Source organism: Saimiri boliviensis, chromosome 8 (assembly GCF_048565385.1).
Source record: "Saimiri boliviensis isolate mSaiBol1 chromosome 8, mSaiBol1.pri, whole genome shotgun sequence".
NCBI lineage: Eukaryota > Metazoa > Chordata > Mammalia > Primates > Cebidae > Saimiri > Saimiri boliviensis.
In genome coordinates, this window is record NC_133456.1 from 47,455,926 (window position 1) to 47,477,089 (window position 21,164).

General features: G+C 36.1%; 1 long non-coding RNA gene across 1 annotated transcript in view; it reads left to right on the forward strand.

Moving 5' to 3' along the window:
* LOC141585374 (uncharacterized) overlaps positions 1-19,595 on the forward strand; it is a 363,384-nt gene extending 343,789 nt beyond the window's left edge. Inside the window, exon 6 of the long non-coding RNA XR_012518794.1 lies at positions 9,828-19,595. This is a non-coding gene — a long non-coding RNA (uncharacterized LOC141585374). The remainder of the gene's footprint in view (positions 1-9,827) is intronic.
* The last annotated feature ends 1,569 nt before the right edge of the window (positions 19,596-21,164 follow it).

A 21,164-nucleotide genomic window follows, 5' to 3' on the forward strand; every position in this document is an offset into this window, starting at 1 on the left:
TAATTATTATTGATTACAGTAACCCTTTTATGCTTATCATCTAGTGTTTTAGATTTTATCCTGTTTTATATCCTGTCTTCATTGGTCTTTATCCTCAACACAGAAGACTGAGATTAATACAAATAATGTGTGATGTGATAGGTTTAATAATTGTTCAGAAAATATTTACTTCTCTCCTCCTCCTCCTCCTCTCTTACAACAGTCTCTCCTCCTGGTACCCTCTCTCCTTTGAGAATGGCCACATGAATTGCTTTGCAATAGAATGTAAGCAAATATGATATGAGAGATGCATTAACTTGCTTTCATGTTTGGCATTCTTCTTATCCTTTTGCTATGTGTCATAAAAAGAGCGTGTTCTGTTCTCAGACTTCCAGTCAGGTTGAAGTAGTGTGAAGCTCATGTATAGTCTCAAGAAAAGCCACTAGCTATCCCAAATACCCTTGAGCGAGGAAAGGAGGAATTTACTCTTCTAAGTCTCTGAGATTTGGTGTGTGTATGGGGTTAAAAGAGAGGTCTTGGTTTGGTGCTTAGCATTGTCATAATAGACACCTTATTAAAACTTATGTGTGATATCAGATAAATATATATCAATCAGTTGTCTCCGTAATAAAATTATGTAACCAATCTCCCCAAAACTCAGCATTTTAAAATAATTATCGCTTATTTTCATGAGCTCGTGTATCTGTTGGAACAGTTCTGCTGATGTAGACCGGGAGTGCTTGGGTAATTGTGTTTGGGGTTGCAGCAGCTGGACCAGCTGGGTGGCTGTTCTTATGACTACAGGTCTGTGCCTTAGCTAGGGGGTGTCACTGCTGCATGTGTGTTCATTCAGGGGCCTCAATTCATGGGGCAGCCATTATCCAGGGAATGAATATAAGACACAAATTGTTTCGAAAGAGGTTGAGCAGAGTAAAATAGCTCTTTTTTCCCTTCACACTAAAAAATAAATGAAAGATCCTTAAAATACCTGTTAAAAGAAATCCAGTAATATTTGTTACTTTTAGTAACATAGCTTTCTATAAAATTTACCTTTCATGAGCAAATTTTCTCATGTTTATAACAGACATGCAAGAGGACGAACACACACATGAGGCTTCTTAAAGCTTAGGCTTAGAACTGGCACAGTTTCTCCCATTGTCCAAAGCAAGTGAGATGGCCAAGCTAAAATCTATAGGCCACAACCCTGAATGGGACGTGGAAAGGGCATAAATGCAGGAATGGGGAGAAGAGACAGATAAATTGGGCTAAACATTTTTCAATCTTCCATTATAAATACATCAGTAGTGTTTTATTATAAAATACAGAGTTCTGTATATTCCTTCAAATGCTAATGATGTAGGGACTAGTTAATTTCAAGAAGTAGTAGAATAGTGTTTCTCAAAGAAGGCCATTTTTTAAATTCTTAACTTGGTAGAATGACTCACCAATAATCATAACATTTTCCCTAACCCTTTTATAGAGCTGTTTTGAACACATGCTTCTCTTTATTTTTAATCCAGCATTAATCCACTTAACAATTTTTAGATGAAGTTCAATTTTGATGTACATGATAGTAACACTTTTGTGCCTGGTCACCTAATTTACAACAGGAAACAGTACATTATCCAATTAAGTGTACTATTGTCTTGTTAGACACTATATATCATCTGCTTATTTCATCAAGGAAGTTTGTTATCATTTATGTACTTGCAATAATTCTTAGTGCCAATCAACCTGTCCTGAAATGCTATTGAATGCCCTTCAGTCTCACCAAGCATTGTATGCTACTTCAGTTACAAATTAGACAATTTCTTCCCTATAATTTTGGTTAACATCGAGCATGCATCAGTTCTGAACTTTCTGAATAGCTATAAATTAATTTTGTATTTTACCCCACATATACAGAACTTGTTAGATTTAATAATCAAAATGCATACAGTTATCATTTGCTGACGAATGTGTCACAAAAATGATATATTTATCCATATAAATAAAATGAATTTGGAAGCAAAAAAGACTCATTTTGTAGAGTCTGACTTTCAGAACCCCAGTCAATTAAAGCTATGCCATTCCAATTTTTTTCATTCCCAATTATGTTTACCTGAATTTTTCCCACCTGACATATGCCATAGAAGCATCTTATTTTAAGGTGAATGTTGGAATGATCTATTTTTTGCCACGACAGGACTGTACAACATTTCAAACAGCTCTATCTCTAATATAGCTCGCTACCAAATAGATTTTTATATTGGCATATTTTCAAAAATTGTCCATCTTGTTACTTGCAGTGTCAAAACCCCATATAACCTAGAATAACCAGAGTTGCCCTCAAGGGTAATGACTATTGCTGATTCCCTCAAATGGAGGGTTTTCCCTGAATTATTAGTCAAGCCGCTATTTCTTTGGTGCCTGGAATTATCCAAACTATTTGATTCTGGAATATAAAAAACAATTATTGCTTAAAGAAACATTCAGCTTGTATTTTAGTTCTTCTATTACGCAGAACTACTGCTCCCCCTTTGTCCAGTTATCTCTGTCTGCAGCACCCTTTCTATATCCTAATCTGATTGAAACGGAGTCACCAGTAGGAACAATAATCTTTGGAGTCAGGTCATTCAGACATCTTAGAACTATTTCTTAACAATGAAACAAAAAACTCATTTCTAATGTGTTGCGTATCTTATGGCAGAAAACTATTCTCTCTGGAGAAGCCATATAGTTTATTTTTAAGAAGACAAACATAGCTAAAAATGTACAGATATATATGTACTATGTATATATGCATTATGTTAGTAGCAGGAATGTGTATGTAAGTGTGTACACGTGTGTGTGTGTGTGTGTGTACCCACATTCCTGCTACTAACATAATTCTCCTTATCCTTCCTTTTAACTTTGGAAAGAGAAATTATGACTTCATTTATAAACTTGAAAAAAACAGCAAATTACCAAGCGTTAAGTTCAGAACATAAGAATTCATGAACATGAGCAGATGGACCATAAATCACATGGACTTAACATTGGTTTATTCCTGTAACCTAAATATTACTTAGGAGATTGTTAAAGCATAAGCATTACCTAAAGGTTTTTCACAGAAATACATCACAAACCACCACTTTAATGGAAATAAAAAGAGGTATTGCAAACCTATTAGACAAAGGGTCAGTATCTGACGCAGCCTATTTGAAAATAGAGTTATGTGAAGGATAAGTTTCTAAGGCTATGATTTCATACCAATTTCAAGTGAATTTAACAGAAAATTGTTTTAAAACATCAGTAGCTCCACCATGCTTGATGCTGGAGAGAAGCATATCGTAGGATATTGTGTTTGACTAAAAACAAGTCAGATCCTATCACGGTAAGAGCAAAAATGAGGGTTTATGTCTCTATTCTTCTGAAATTGTGCAAAAAATAATAATCTCCAAAATAAATTTACTCAATCAAAAAAATATGTATTGGGTACCTACATAGGTCCTGAAAACATATTACATATAAGAGAAATCAAAATTTCTAATTTGCGTTGTAGTTGAAGACTGTCAATAAAAGAATAATAATTTATATTTAAAAACAATGTAGGGTGAAGAACCACAGAGAAAATAGAGCAGTTTAGAGAGATCAGGAGTGCTGGGATGGTGTAGGATGGAGGGAACGTAGTAACTGCTATTTTATATAGAGTGTCCAAGAAAAGACCCCCCAGATAAGGTACTGAGAAGAAAACTAAAGGAAACAACTGTGTATGAACAACTAACTCTGCATAAAATAGCAGTTACTGTGTACTGAGACATGTGAACATCTGGATAAAAGGTGTTCAAAGACAAGCAAATAGAAAAGTCAGTGGCCTTGAGAAGACTTCATCTTGATATGTTGTTTTCGAGGAAGGTCAAGGAAGCTGGTGGACTAGACAGAACAAAGGTACAGTATAGTGTCACATGGTTAGTGTGTGACCAAATAATAAATGCCTTTTTGGCTTTTACTTCGAGAGAAGTAAGATCCTGTTGGAGGACTTCTATCCGAGGAGTGGCCTAAGCTGAAGTCAGAACTTTAACTGAATCCCTCTGGCTGCTGTGTCGTGCAAAGACTGTGGGAAATAATCAGCAGAAGTAGTGAGAGCATCAGTCTGATTCCAGTGAGGAGACAGAAAGTACATAGCAATTTGAATCATGGACATTTACTATAAGGAATTATTACCTCTGAATCAATGATAGGAGAGTGAACACAGGTAAAGAAAACCCTAAAGGGTAAGGCTAAGGGGCAGACCTAAGGAAGGGCACACTTGAAAGAGGAGCTCCCTTTCAAATGCGGTTGAAACCTCATAGGAAAAGGTGTGGTTGCAGCTCACTAAACAGACAAAAAGTTATGTGGGTCGTCAGCACCAGGGCTGCTTTGTAGTCACTGAGCAAGCAGGAAAAAACCTAAGAGACAAGGGAGCAAGGTTGATGATGGGAAATAAGCAAAGAGCGTCAGGTAGCTGCAAGTGTAAGGCCTGAAACATGCAGTGTGCGTGTTAGAAGAGCAACAATGAAGTGGTCACCAGGCCCAGGCTATGACTATGAGGTCACCCAGCATTCGGGTACATAGCTGAAAGACTAACACTAGACCTCCTCACACCCCACTCCACTGTCAGAGTATGAAACAGAAATAAGAAAAAGCAAGAAAACAGTATATGGGGATCAAGAAAGGAAGTCTCCTCCTTCCTACAGGATCCTCCAACATCCTCTGTTGACAAAGCTGTGAAGGAGAAATGTCTGAACAGTCTAGACTATTCGCAGAGGACTGAGGTACGCAGTTATAAAATTCATAACTATGTCGAACAGTTGTGAGGATTTGGAATAATTTTAGTAAAAAACAGATACTGGCTACAACCATGATGGCAGCAATGCCAGTGATGCAGGACAGTTTATGGATATATTTTGAAAGGACAGCCAACAGATTTGCTGTAGGATGTAGGATGTAATACAAAATACGAAGAAGGATTTTGTATCAGGTGAGCTGGAAGGATGGTATGTTTACTTTATAGTACAAGGATGATTATGATAAAAGTGGGTCTTGGAAGACATGTTTGGACATGTTGGATGTGAAATATTTAACAGACATACAGATCACAATGTTAAATAGTCAAAGCACATGTATGTAATTTGGTAGTCAGGAGACATTTGGATTGGATATGAAAATATGTACACCATCAGAAATAGAGGATATTTAAAGGCAAAAAACGAAATAGCATAATAAAAGGCCAGGCATAAGTAGAGAAGAGAAAACACACCAGGGTTAATCCTGGAAACACTAAAATTTTAGGTGAGGAGATGCATTGTTAAAAGACTCTTCAGAGAAATGTGGCAAGATTGTATGGAAGCACTCAGCATTAAGAGTCTGGAATTTAAAACAGAATACAAAGTCATCTCCGTACAGTGTTCTTTTTAGCCACATTCAGCTGTCCCTTTGCAGGTGCAGAAACAGCCTTTGATGTAAAAGCAATACTAATTGGACAAAATGATAATCTTTGCATATTAAGTGAGCTGATGTCAGAGTCTGTAAATTACAATCATGCCTACAACAGAGAATGAGTAGCCTGTGCTAATCTAAAGTATCTTGCTTTTTGAGGATTATTATTTGTTTCCACTTGTCTTTTGCTGGAGAAAATGACTTGGATTTCTCATTTTTTCTTTTCTGTTATGATGAGATCTGTAGTCTCATTTTATCTAAGATATAATTACTGCTGAAATTTTCAAAAATGTGGAAAAATAGTATTTGTCGAAGTGAGTGTATGCTTAAATGAGATGAATTATGCTTTGTCAACAGTAAGAAAAGCCTTGGGAATATTATTATAATTGATACCTTGTTTAAAATAATACTGATGTTCTTCATTCACCACACTCATACTTCACTGTCCTGATGACTGAAGCATCACCTAAACTACTCTCCTCTTTGTAGACTGCTTAACTTGGTTCTCTTCACCTTATTAAGTCGGAATTTCTTAATATTTTACATTACATTATTATTAATACATACTTGAAACTTCTAGGAACAATTGAGTGCTAGCTGTTATAAATTTTCATTTAAAAAGCAATAAATTGGAAGGGACCAGGATAGGTATTTTCAAATATAATTAAGTTGTCGTTTTTGCCAATAAGTACCTCAAAATGGCATGGCTAAATTTTCTGTAAAAAAAAAAAAAAAAAAAAAAAACAGAAACAGAAATACCACATGGTTTCACTCATAATCTGGTAGATTAAAAAGTTGATCTCGGCCGGGCGCGGTGGCTCAAGCCTGTAATCCCAGCACTTTGGGAGGCCGAGGCGGGTGGATCACGAAGTCAAGAGATCGAGACCATCCTGGTCAACATGGTGGAACCCCATCTCTACTAAAAATACAAAAAATTAGCTGGGTATGGTGGCGCGTGCCTGTAATCCCAGCTACTCAGGAGGCTGAGGCAGGAGAATTGCTTGAATCCAGGAGGCGGAGGTTGCAGTGAGCCGAGATAGTGTCCAGCCTGGGTAACAAGAGCGAAACTCCGTCTCAAAAAAAAAAAAAAAAAAGAAAAATTTAAAAAAAAGTTGATCTCATAGAAATAGAATAGTACTACTCATAGGGAGTAGAATAGTAGTTATAGAGGCTTGGAAGGGTAGAGGGAAAAAGGGATAGGGCTGGAGTTCCACAGCACCATTGGGTGACTGCAGTTAACTATAATGTGTTGTATGTTTCAACATAGCTAGAAAAGAGGATTTGAATGTTCCCAATACAAAGAAATGAAAAATGTTTTGGGTCATGGATATTCGTTACTACGATTTGATTATTAAACATTGTACATATGTACTGAAATATCACATATACCCCAGAAATATATACAATTACTATGTATCAGTTAATGATTCATAAATATAGTGGTTGAATGCGTTTGCAAATCTTAAAATGCAAAGTAAAGTATATTTTATAGTTAAGTCTTAAAAATAAGTTCAAAGGAAACACTTATCAATTCCAAATAATCACATCAACTTGGACATCAAGGAGATCGTAGAGTTAAAAGGTTAAGCAGTTTTAGAATGAGGAAATTGTGCTGAGCAAAAGTACTTATTATTATTTGCTAAATAGTGAATGTTCAATATTAATTTAAGCTCAAGTATGAAAGGCTGAGTTAAAATACGAGTTTCTAAATCATCTTAAGCTAGAGATTAAAGAGAAGCGCTTAAGGAAAAAAAAAATTTAAAGACACTTTGGAGCCCCAGCTTAACCATATAAAGTTTGTATTTTTTTGTTTTTTGACACAGGAGACACTTGACAAAAAAAAAAAAAAAAAAAAAAGAAAAGAAAAATTTAGGTGGAAAAAGACTATTGGAAGGATTTTGAAATGGTTCAAAAAATACATATTGAAGGCCTGATTTCTGACATAAAGCAGTTAGAATGAGAATAAAATAAATAGTTCCCAATCAAAAGAGACTGATTGATCACTGATTAAGCATAGGAGATGAGAGAAAAATGAAAAAAAATTAATTTCTAGTTGGCATAACTAAAAAATAATGCCTTACATGATTCCCCTATAAAACATTTTATGATCTTTCTGCTGTCTCTCATAATTGAAACTAATTAAATATTTCCATATTTCTTTTCCTTTTAAAATTTATTTTCCACTAACTATAAGGCAGCAAGCTCCATGAAAAGAATAAGCTTGTCTTTTTTTTCACTGCTGTATTTATAGCACTTAGCTCAGTGTCTGGCATACGGAATTCACTTAACAAATACATATTTTCGAACAAACACATAAATGAAAGTATAACAAATGAATAAAGTCAAGAAGCAGCGGATTTTGTGGATAACCATAGGAGTTTGGTATTTGATGTGTAGAATTTAAGGTATTACTGGATTGTTCATTCAAAGATGATGATGTCTATGTTCCTGAATCTTCAATTCATTGATTATTTGACAAAATATCATTTGGCACTTACTATATGCTAGAAACTGCTCTAGATACTGGGAATACATCATGGAAAAAACCATAGAACTCCTGTCCTTATGGAATTTATATTTTAATATTTCTGTATTCTAATATTAGTAATTCTCTTTGCTAATCTATTATTTTCAATATCATATAAAAAATTATTTTATTTTTATTTTAAGTTCCAGGGTACATGTGAAAGATGTGCAGGTTTGCTACATAGGTAAACGTGTACCATGGCAGTTCTCTGCACCTATCAACCCATCACCTACACATTAAGCCCAACATCATTAGCTGCTTTTCCTAATGCTCTCTATTCCTGGATCCCACCCTCCAGCAGGCCCCAGTGGGTGTTGTTCCCTTTCCCGTATCCATGTGTTCTCATTGTTCAGCTACCACTTATAAGTGAGAACATGCGATATTTGGTTTTTTGTTCCTGTGCTAGTTTGCTGAGAATAATGCCTTTCAGTTCCTTCCATGTCTGTGCAAAGGACATGATCTTGTTCCTTTTTATGGTTGCTAATTTCTTATATACATATTTAAAAAATAGTCTCTTGGCTCCACATCTTTCTCCAGCTGCTGCTCTGTTTTTCATCCCTGCTTTGATGAAAAGCTCAAAGATATTTTTTATGTACACCTAGTAAGGGTTATTTTTTGCTGCATAATAAACCATGTCAGAATCAGTGACATAAAACACAATTTTAAAAAATTGTAAGTCTAAATTTGGTTGAGCAGTTTTGCTGATCTTGGCTGGGCTCGTACATGTTTCTCTGGTAAAACTGTTAGATCTCCCAGGGTTGGCTTCTCAAGAATGGCCTCATAAAAACAAGGTACTAAAATGATAAGCCAAAGTGTGCTAGGCCTTTTGAGGTCTATTGTCAGAGCTGGCACAATACCATTTTTGCCATATTCTAGTTGTCAAAGCAAGCTCAGAATTAAGAAGTGGAGAAAATACAGCTTTATAAGAATACCTGCAAAATCACACTTTGAAGATACAGGGAGGAGAATATTGCAGACTTAAAAAAAAATCTGTATTCTTTTATATCACAGAGAACAACAGATTTTACATCACGGATCGTGGATTAAGAAATGGGTTTTATTGAGGAAGGGGGAAACGTAAGTTCAGCAAAAAAAGAAAAAGTAACTCTCTGTCATCTGCCCATCATCCCACAGAGTCATGCTAGCTTTGGATTTTTTTCAGTAACCTTCTGTATAAACTAGAAATTCTCATCTCCAATTTCAGTGCCCTCCATCCTCTTACATGTCTTCATTTTTCTTCAACATTCTTGTCTCCACATAATATATATTTAAAATTTTGCTTGGTTTTGTATCATCTATTAGACTATAGGCTCCATGGGGACAGAAATTTTTAGACTCTTGTTTGCTGCAGAATCTCACAGTAGCTGAAACGTATAGTAGATGCTCAATAAGTATACATTAAAGGAATAAATGCTGAAGAATCAATAGATATTTTTTCAAGGAATAAATGCTCAAGAATCTGACAGTTTTGTTTGCTGTCTTTAATGTCATATACTTCTCAGCTTTCTCCACTCTAACACTTTGCTCTCTTGCAAATCTAGTCTTCATTTCCAGTTGATTAGTATCTCTACTTGCTTATACTAACTTTATGTCAAACTTTGTGTTTACAACTTGTTTGTTAAATATCAAGAAACTATCACACTTACTATATGTTAATGTCATTGCCATTATCAAATTTTAAAATACTTTTCTCCCTCATCTTGTTGAATTATTTATATGACTTTTCTCCCCCATCATACTGAAAGTTTATTTATTTATTATTGCATTTTAGGTTTTGGGGTACATGTGAAGAACGTGCAAGATTGTTGCATAGGTACACACATGGCAGTGTGGTTTGCTGCCTTCCTTCCCCTCACCTGTATCTGTCATTTCTCCATTGCAGCACTGTTTACAATAGCAAAGACCTGGAACCAACCCAAATGCCCATCGATGATAGACTGGATAAGGAAAATGTGGTATATGTACTCAAAGTTTCTTAAAGGTAATGTATATATAATTCCTTCTGGCATTCTTCAGAATTCTTAGCATTTTGACTTACAAGGAGAAGATACTCAATAAATATTTATGGGATACAAATATTTTATAGATAAATTATGAATATCTACTAGATGTGGATGGTATGATATTTGGTTTTGCATATACATCATTACCTAAAGTAACAAACTACTTTATTGCAAAGGGAACTGAAGAACATTTAAATATACAAAGATTGGAATATACAAATACACAGAGATTGGAAGATAAAAATCTCAAACTACTGGCCTAGTAAAATCATGGTAACTTCACCATTCTGCCTCCTTGTAATTTTATATTACTTTGAAGTCTAACCACAAATGCTAACATGGTCTCTTATATGAACAATTAAAATGACTGCTTTTGCTCAGACTAGATGCAGTCATAAGGCCTGGAACTAAAAGTGGCCCACCAGTCTGTTTCAAACCTTCCTTCCCTCAGATCACAGGAATATTCAGCTAAACTATTGCAATTCCAGTGGCACAAATGACCAGTCCAGAAAATGATTCAGTCAGTGAAAAACCAACTCAAAAAAAGCATAACTGGAAAGATAAATCATGTTTTTCTGCCAATACCTGAACTAGAGCTGCCCCTAACCCCTATCCCAGGTGACCTTATGGAGGTACAGATCTCAAAGCAGCAATACCTCTAAACTCGATTTGTTCTCCAGACTCTCATTAAAAAGCAAAAACATGCCAAAAAGTATTCCGGTATGGGCACCAACTTATCTTTTTCAGAATAGTAAGAGGTCCACTAAATTGCATTATGACTTAATCAGTATATTTTAATCCAATCAATACATAGTTACCTACATCTTCTTTAAGAGCAAATTGAGAATAGAGTGAAGGGAACAGTGAGCTTCCATCAGTATGCATTATCAAATAGAGGGTTTTGTCTTAATTTCACATATTTTATTAGCTTTTACATGTATTGTTACTCTTTATGAACTGAAGAAATAGCTGTTACTATAATTGTGCTTAATGGTTCCTTTTTTCCAAAGTCACACGTCTGCTAAGTGCCATAGCCAGTGCTCCAACTCACATCTGATGGACTTCACAGTTTTTGCTCTTTTGAATATTTTGGAAGGAGTATTTGAATAGTATAATAAATCATTTATTCAGCCAACATGCTTATTTTACTCAGTGTATTTCAACTGGTATGCGATATGTATCTGTAGAAAAGTTGTTCTTGAACTCTGAAAGGTTGTAATCTATTGAAGATACACAATTCTGTCTTTTAATGACTGCTTAACTTTAACACGTTTGAATACTTGAAAACAATTTGATCTCCTAAGTAGCTTATTCTTTCTTTCCCCAGTCTACAAATTTGATTATCCTATGGCTTTACTTGGCAAGTTCTGTTTTTTAAAGATGGCAAAGCTGCTTTCAAATTATCACAAATTCTTATTTGAGTAGTTCAAATGGATGAGATATTATTTCAACGTGCAGACTTGTATCTGCAGCTTGGGAGAAAATGTATGAGTAAATTTGTTTAAATGTCTGTCACTAAGTAATTTAATACAGTCTCATACATTTGATGTTAAGCTATATAATGAAGACTTCCAAGTCTTTATTAATAACCCTTCTCACCATCTAGATTCTAATTATAATTCCAGTTGCACATATTGGTGTAGATGTCTTAAGGTATTCAGTTTCAGTAAGTCTTAATTTTTTTTCCTTCCAAGTATACTTTATCTGACTTTTCCATATCTGCCATTTTTTCCCAGGTATCTAAGATCAAAATATGTAGAAGTCTAAATCAACCTTCCTTTATTTATTTTATTTTTTTTGAGATGGAGTCTCGCTGTGTTGCCCAGGCTGGAGTGCAGTGGTGTGATCTCAGCTCACTGCAACCTCCGTCTCCTGGGTTTGAGTGATTCTCCTGCCTCAGCCTCCCAAGTAGGTGGGACTACAGGTGCCTGCCACCACACCTGGCTAATTTTTTGTATTTTCAGTAGAGATGGGGTTTCACCATGTTAGCCAGGATGATCTCGATCTCCTGACCTTGTGATCCACCCACCTCGGTCTCCCAAAGAGCTGGGTTTATAGGCATGAGCCGCCGCACCCAGCCCAACCTTCTTTTTTAAATTTTGTTTTGCATATAATCTGTCAACCCAAATTTTTTTTTCAAAATATTGCATACCTATTTTTTCCTTTCTGTGGTATGGTTTTCTAATGACTACATTCAAAATAATACATGAAAATATATGATATTAGTAGATAGGTAAGAAGTACAAAATAAGAGACAAATTAATACCATAAAACTATCACACCTCCCAATTCAGACACACTTGCTTCATTCTCATGCCAGCCCTTCATAATCTAGCATCACATTGTACTAATTTTTGCCTACTCTACAAGTTAAAATTCCTCAGTAAATCACTGAAGTTCCTTTTTCCTCTTCCTTTCTGTTTTAGAAACACGGTCTCCTGTCATCCTCCTATGTATAAACTACCCTACAACTAAATTAATTCCTTCTGTTGCTCTCTGGACATCTCTTGGGCCTTACTAGCTCTAAGTAATGCCATTGTCTCCACTTATAATATTCTCTATGACCCTGAAAATCCCACTTATCTTTTGAAGTGTAATCCAGTTTGTATGCTAGGTAAAAATATGATCTCTCTTTTCCTGGAACTTCAGAGAACTTAGTGATAATAGTCCTCCTATACAATAACATGTGCTCCCCTGAATTACAGTAATTTCTGAACACATATTCTTCATTATTTTATTATCAGGTTTTTACAAAGTGTTTAATGTAATTTTATATCCTCCCCAGTGCCTAAGAGAAAATTTTGCAACAAGTAGGGAGAATAATATTTAATAAATGCATGGCTAAGGGCATATTATATATGATTATGAAGATTAAAACATGCAGCTGATTGTTGAGAAATGAACCTCAGTTCTGCATATGTTCACTGTGTAACACAAAAGGATGTTAAGCTGTGATTCCTGCAAAATGATCACTAATGAGGTTCAGCCAGCAGTAAAGTCTGACATGCAGATTTTAATAACCTCATAGGCATATGCACAAAAAAGATGATTCCAATAACTTCACAATTAAAACTTGTCATTCATAGTGAGAGAGTAAGCCATGATGTTATAGTCTGTAAAACAAACAATACAGAAAATATGATATCTTCCTAAAAGCAGGAAGCAGTGGTCAAGAAGAAATGCTACTTACTTAGCAGTATGCCGGGCTGCTAGGAACCTTGGTGCCAATCACCCAGTGCAATTAGAAGACTACTTCTCCAGTGCCTTGGGTAAGAGCTGATAACCCAAACTAGATGATGCATTTAAAAAAAAGGAAAATGTATTTGTATCAGTAGATGATACCAGTACAATTCTGAGAACTAAATCTCTCTCCCTAATAAATCTGTGCATCACTGATAGAGAATTCGAGATTCAAAAAACACATACTCTGCATGAATGAAACATCAGATAATTGCTGATATAAACACTAATGAGTGGGTATCAAAAATCAATAAACTAAGAACAGGAGGATGACTTACCATTAATAAGCATGCATTCAGTACTCAAAACTATAATGCAATATTTACTGCCAAACGGGAAATAAGTACCTGCTAATATTTAATACAATTTTTTCAGAAGTTGTGTTAGTTTTTGTTAGTTTGTTCCTCCTTTTTTGGTTTGGTTTTTACTTTTATGTCCTCATATATTTTAACACAGCAAAATATTTAGCAAGACTTTTGCCTTGACAGGAATGGTGGACATAATAAAAATCATTCTGTAGTTTCAGGTAACAAAAGTATAACTAAGGACCTGCTCAGCCTGTCACCACTGATGCACAGATATTGTCAGGTTTTCTGATAGTATCATTCAGAAATGATAGCACACCATTCAGGGACCTAGAGACTCACCTGCCCACCACAATATGCACCCATGTGTATCATCAGTGAGTTTGAGAATAGGCCCATCCCAGCTGGTGCTGCACCTGCCAGTGCCCATGTGTCCATGGGGGCCTGAGGATCATTTCACTCTGCCCATGTCACTGATGCCTGTGTACACCTACAAGGAATCTGAAGAGGGGCCCATGCAATCTGCCAGTGCTCCCACACATCATCTAGGGGTCTGGGGGCTAATCCATTCTGCCCAAATACTGCCAACAGCAATGCATTTTGTTCTGCAGCCTGAGGACAGATCTCTTGAGCATATGGCCACCATCACTGCTGGCCCTCACCCGTACACATCACTTGGGGTCCTGGAGACTGGCCCACCCAAGTAGCCATTGCTATGACTGGCACTAGTGCATACCACCAGGAGGATCAAGCTTTGTCCTATTGACACAGTTATCATTGACAATGCCATGAGTATCACCCAAGGTCTTATAGAACTGCCCATCCACCAGCCCCATTGCTACTAATGCCATTACTAAGCAAGCTACATGGAAGCCCAAGCATCAGCCTGCCCTGACTTGCTACCACTGCTGCCTGCATACACCATCTGGTGGCCCAAGGAACAGCAAAGTTGCTCCACTGCTGCTACTACTAAAGCACGAGCACCAATCTTCATGGTGATGCCACTTCTAGCAAAGCTTCACTATAGACTTCACTAACAACTTCAGTCTAAGCCACTGAGGAACTTGAAGACACACTGACACTGATTACAGCTGAAGAAATCATACATGACTACACTACTGCACCCATCTGGAATCAAACCAATGTACCCTCCTCAGCCAATACTATAGCTATATCTATAGGAACAAGTCTTTCCTTATGAAAACCAAAGAATACAATTGGAAGAAATTATTTTTATACCAGATGCACCAATATCAATATAAGGACACAAGAAATATAAAAAAGCAAGGAAACATGACATTTTCAAAGCAACACAATAATTTTCCAGCAACAGATTCCAGTAGAATAAAAATAAATAAAATGCCTGAAAAAATTAATAGTATTAAAGCAGCTCAGTAAGCTCACAGATTAGCAATACAAACAAATCATAAATCCAGTTCATGACCTCAATGTCATATTCAACAAAGAGATAGTCATCATAAAAAAAAAGGAAAAAAACACCACAGATCCTTGAACTAAAAAATTTGATAAATAAAAAGGACAACAGAGATTTTTCAACAATGTACTAGAAAAACATTATTCTTAACGTGGAAAAGCCAAAAGGCTTTCCTTTAACAACTGGAACAAGACAAAGATGCCTACTTTCACCACTCGTTTTCTACATTGTTGTAGAATTCTTAACCTGAACAATTGGGCAAGAGAAAACAATGAAAGCCTTCCAAATTAGAAAAGAAGAAGTCATATTGTCTCCCTTTGTAGACAACATGATCTTATATCTAGAAAAAATGTGAAAACTACACCAAGAAACTCTACAGATTCAATGCAATCCTCATTAAAACATTAGTGACATTCTTTATAAACATAGACAAACAATCCTATAACTTACATGGAACAACTAACAACCCCAGATAAAGCACTACTGAACAAAGGGAGCAATGCTACAGGCGTTATAAATAACTACCTGATTTTTAAATATACTACAAAGCTATTATAACCAACCTGCATGATATTGGTATAAGAACAAACACATTGGCCAATGGAACTGAATAGAGAACTCAGAAATCATGCTATATTTTACAGCCACATAGCTTTTGAAAAGGTGTTAAGAACATTTGTGGGGTGATGGATGCAGTGGCTGAGTCCTGTAATCTCAGCACTTTGAGAGGCCAAGGCAGGTGTATCACCTGAGGTCTGGAGTTTGAGACCATCCTGACCAACATGGTGCAACCCCATCTCTACTAAAAAAATACAAAAATTAGCTGGGCATGGTGGCAGGTGCCTGTAATCTCAGATACTCAAGAAGCTAAAGCAGGAAAATTGCTCGAACCCAGGAGGTGGAGATTGCAGTGAGTCAAGGTCGCATCATTGCACTCAGCCTGTGCAACAGAGCAGGATTCCATCTCAAAAAAAAAAAAAAAAAAAGCAGTAACATACAATTGAGGAATGAACAACGTCTTCAATAAACAGTGCTTGGAAATCTGGATATCTGCATGCAATAAATGAAACTAGACTCTTGTCTTTCACCATGGATAAAAGTCAACAAAATGGATTAAAGACTTTAATGTCAGACCCAAAACATTAATACTAATAGAAGGAAATATAGATTAAATGCTTCCGAACATTGCTCTAAATGAACATTTTATAACTAAGACTTCGAAGGTATAGAAAGCACAAACAAAAACAAACAAATGTGACCACATTCAATTAGAAGCTTCTGATTTGTAAGGAAACAGTCAACAGAGTGAAGAGATACTCCATATAATGGAAGAAAATATTTTTAAACTACTCATCTGACAAGGAACAATATTCAGAATATACATAGAATTCAAACAGCTCTACAGCGGAAAATAAATAATCCAATTAGGGCAAAGGATCCCAACAGACATTTCTCAAAAGAAGACATAAAAGTCAACAAGTATATGAAAAAAATGCCCAACATCATTAATCATCAGGGAAATACAAAACGAAGCTACAGTGAAATATCATCTTACTCTAGTCAGAATGATTACTATCAAAAAGACAAAAAATAAGAAATGATGGCCAGGATACAGTCAAAAGGAAACTGTTAGTAGGAATATAAAATAATAAAGCAATTACAGAAAACAGCATGGAGATTTTTCAAAACTTTTTTGTTGTTGTTTGAGACCGAGTCTCAGGTTGTTGCCCAGACTGGAGTGCAGCGGCACAGTCTCAGCTCACTGCAACCTCTGCCTTCTGGGTTCAAGCAGTTCTCCTGCCTCAGCCTCCCAAGCAGCTGGGATTACAGGTGCCCGTTACTACATCCAGCTAATTTTTGTATTTATAGTGGAGATGAGGTTTCATAACCTCACATGATCCATCCACCTTGTCCTCCAAAGTACCGGGATTACATCTACATCCAGCAGATTTTTCAAAAATCTTAAAATACAACTACCATAGGATCCAGTAATTCCACTACTAGGTATTATCCAAAGGAAAGGAAATTAGTATATCAAAGAAATACATGCAATCCCATATTTTTACAGTGCTATCAATTTAGTTAAGATACGGAATCAACCCGAGTATCCACCAGCAGATTAACAGATAAAGAAACTTTGGTATATACATACCCAAGGGAATATATGGTATATACATACCCAATGGAATATACAAACATACCCAGTGGAGTATGTTCAGCCATAAAAAATAATGAAGTGCTGTCATTCCAGCAACATGGATGAAAGTGGAGGTCATTATGTTAAGTGAAATAAGCCAGAAAAATACAAATGTAACATGTTCTCACTCATATTTGGGGCTAAAAATGTTGATTTCATGAGGTAGAGAGTAGAGCAGGCATCCTCAAACTTTTTACACAGGGGGCCAGTTCACTGTCCCTCAGACCGTTGGAGGGCCACCACATCCTGTGCTCCTCTCACTGACCACCAATGAAAGAGGTGCCCCTTCCTGAAGTGCGGCGGAGGGACCGGATAAATGGCCTCAGGGCATGCGGCTCATGGGCCATAGTTTGGGGACGCCTGGAGTCGAGTGATAGTTACCATAGGCTGGAAAGTGTGGAGTAGGGGATTGAAGAGGGTTTGGTTAATGGGTACAAATAAACAGTTCGATGACAGGATAAGTTCTAGTGTTTGATAGCACAGTGTGACTACTGTAGTTAGCAAAAAATATATTGTAAACTTCCAAAGAGCTAGAAGATTTTAAATATCCCCAACACAGAGAAATGGTAAATGTTTGAAGTGAATATAGGTAAGGACTAAGTTTATAAGACTATATATTTAAAAATCTGAGTATCTTTTTTCTGGGGGAAGAGAAGATTTAGACTTCATAACCTAATGAGTGTTTTGTTCACTCAATCGGATGATCAGTTGCCTCTGAAAGTACAATCTACAATCAATACATCTTTCCTCTCCTGGCAAGTGGAAAACCAGAGAGAATGCTCTCTCTGGATCAAAGTCAAATTTTTCCAAACCAAAAAAAAAATCAAAAAATAAATTAAAAAATCAAGATTAAAGGAAACTTTTATCTCACTTTACTAATGATCCACAGCAAAATTTGTCCAAATGAAAACTTCAAACTCACCAGTCTGTGAAGCCATCCTAAGCAATAGGTTATAGTCTCTATGCTTGTGATTTAGTCTGGGATATTCCTTTTCTCATGACAAACAGCGCTTTTAGACGGTACAACACAAAACATAAGCATGAGAACAAAATTAAAAATGACAAAGAATGATCTGGTTCCAGCAAGGAAGTCAAAACAAAAATAATAACTGATTGCAAAAACCGAGGTACCGAAACTGAGACTAAGTAGTAAGGAACTCAATGCAAAGAGAGAGCAGTTTAGACCGAATGCTGACTTATTCATTGTGGGGGACTCAACAAGCCGTGAGTAGGAAGTCACAAGAGGAAGTTCTGGGTCAAGCCAGACACGGTCAAAGGCTGGGTTCTCTAGGGACAGCAGTGCAGATCATATGTTGGAGGAATTTTGAAGAAAACTGTGGAAATGAACAAGGACCATTAGAACAGAAACTATTCAGAGCTTGCTATAGCAGAGTCAGACAACATTACTTGAATTTGGCAGAGACTCAAATGCAAGCAGGGGAACTGGGAAGACTCAGGTATTCTGATTGGAGGGTGTGGTGTGGGCATAAGGAAGATAAAGCCTGGCTACCAATAAGTAGGAACATCTTATTGATTGGTTTAGGACATATCTTTATCTGTTCAGACTGCTGTAAAAAATACAGCAGACTGATTTATATGTAACAGAAATGTATTGTTCACAATTCTGGAAACTGAAATATCCAAGACCAAGGCAGTAGCAGATCTGACATACGGTGAGGGCTCCCTATTTCAAAAATAGGTCCTTCTGTGTTCCCACTTGGTAGAGGGGTGGATGGGACTAGGGCCTTCCCTTCAACAGCTTTTCTAAGGGCACTAATCCCGTTTATGAAGTAGGAGCCCTCATGATCTAATCACTTTTCAAGAGACTCCCTGCCTTACTACTATTTTATTGGCTACCTGGTTTCAACATACGGATTTTGGAGAGACGCAAACATTCTGATCATAGCAGGGAGCATATTTGACTTTCCCCAGCTAACGTTGAATTGAAAGCAAGTATTGAAATTAAGGAAGATGCCAGTAATTGATCCACCCCTGAACCCTTTTGAGCTGATTTCTACAGTGATATCAGTTTAAATTCCTGGACTGTTTGCTGCAAAAATTGGGGATCAGAATACCACTGCCTCATGATCTGGCCGTTGTCCATTTGTATATTCTGTCTCTCAATCATTTATAACATCTACAAAACATCTCTTATGACTGAAAATCTTAAACATGATTTTTTTTAAATACATAATTGCTGTGGGAGTCATCATGCTTTTGCCTTTTTTGGCAATTCTCTTCTACAAGATCACTTCCCTAAAGGTGTCTTCCATGACTCCCCTGTATAAATCATACTCCGAATATATGCCCTATGTTTCTGCTCCAAGGCTTAAAAGTCTGTCATAGTTTCTTTTGCCTAGAGTGTAAAGTTGAAATACATTTTCATGTTATATAAAATCTTCTGTGATTAGACAATGTTTTCTCTCTGTAATGTCTCGCTCTCTCTCTATATATAAATAATACATAAATGGATGAGCTATTGTGTATATATATAATATATATTATATATATTGTATATTATATATATGTTATATATATATATATATATATATATATAATATATATATAAAATATCCCCCTGCTTGTACATGCTAGTCTTCAGCCCACGTAAATTATTTCCCGGCAATCTTAAAGTGTTTGCTATCTCCAACATTGTGTTGAAACATTCCTTTTCTCTAGAATGTACTGCTTCTCCCTCTATATAGGCAACAAATTTTAAGAATCAAATGTTTTAAGAAACAAATGTTCTGACCTCTACTCACCGCTAGAATTAACTACATTCCAATTTGTATATTGTTTAGCATGTGAATACATCTAACAAGACAACCACGTTCAGAGCAGGTTTTCTTTTCCGTACTTGCCCTTGGGGTCTGCACAAAGGGCCACACTCTGAGTCTCTGTAACCATCAGTGTCAGGCGTATGATAGAAATTTAGTAATTGATTGCTGAAGGAATAAATGCAGGGAGAAATACTTAGAAGTATTTTTTGTCATGGCGTAAATTGAATTAATTAACCGGACTGCTAAACACTGACTATAAATAGCTTCACTTATAAAATTTAAAATATATATATTAGAAGAAAGGGGTTGGAGAAGCAGAAGAAATGAGTAATAAAGACAAGAAGGCAGGAGAGGGGTTTTAGAAATGAAGTGAAATAGTAAGAAAATAAAAAATAAAGGTAGAAAAACAAAACAAAAAAACTTTGTTATGCTATATCGTGTTCTTTATTCTAACCTTCTTATAGACTGAAAATGGCACCTGGCTATCTTCCTATTGTGCTGATGTGGGGACATTTCCTCTTCTGTAATCACATATCCACCAAAATTATCTTTCACCTGTGAGCCAAAAGAAATCTCAGCAGCAATCCTTTTGTATTGTGTCCGTGAGAGTACTATCATTAGTCAGTTCCATTGCGTTTCTGAAGTACCCAGCCAAATGCCTCATCTCAAACATTACATTCATTATACCTAAATTTTACCTTTTTCTCTAATTGGATGAGCTATTTATTTGCTTCTAATTTGTTGAATAGCACTTCTCCATTATGTTAGCTGCTGTTTTCCACAAGAAAGACAGTAAACAAAGTAGCCATTGCATTATGCCTTTGCATATAGCCTTTAATTCTGTGAATGGGTTTCAATCTTGTTAAATAAAAGTGCTGGGTAAATCAGTATGTATTATGGATAATAAGATTGAGTTGACAGGCTAGGCAGGGTTTGGAGGTAAAGTAAACATCTAATTTTTAGCATTTAACCAAATACTATTGTTTAAACTGAAACTGCCCAAGAAGGAAAACTGTGCCCATAAGCGTTTTTTTTTTACATAATTAACAAAGTATTTCATGAATTAATACATATGATTCTAGTTATCTATGTTTTTATATCAGTCTTCCTTATTTAAAAATTTTTTATGATAAAAATAAGAAAAATATTATTCTCCATTTAATTTTGCCAACTATTTTTTTCCACTGGAAAGAATATTTAGGTAACAAACCTGAACTCGTCCTGCCCATAATCATCCCAGCACTTTAAAAGTTGGAGCC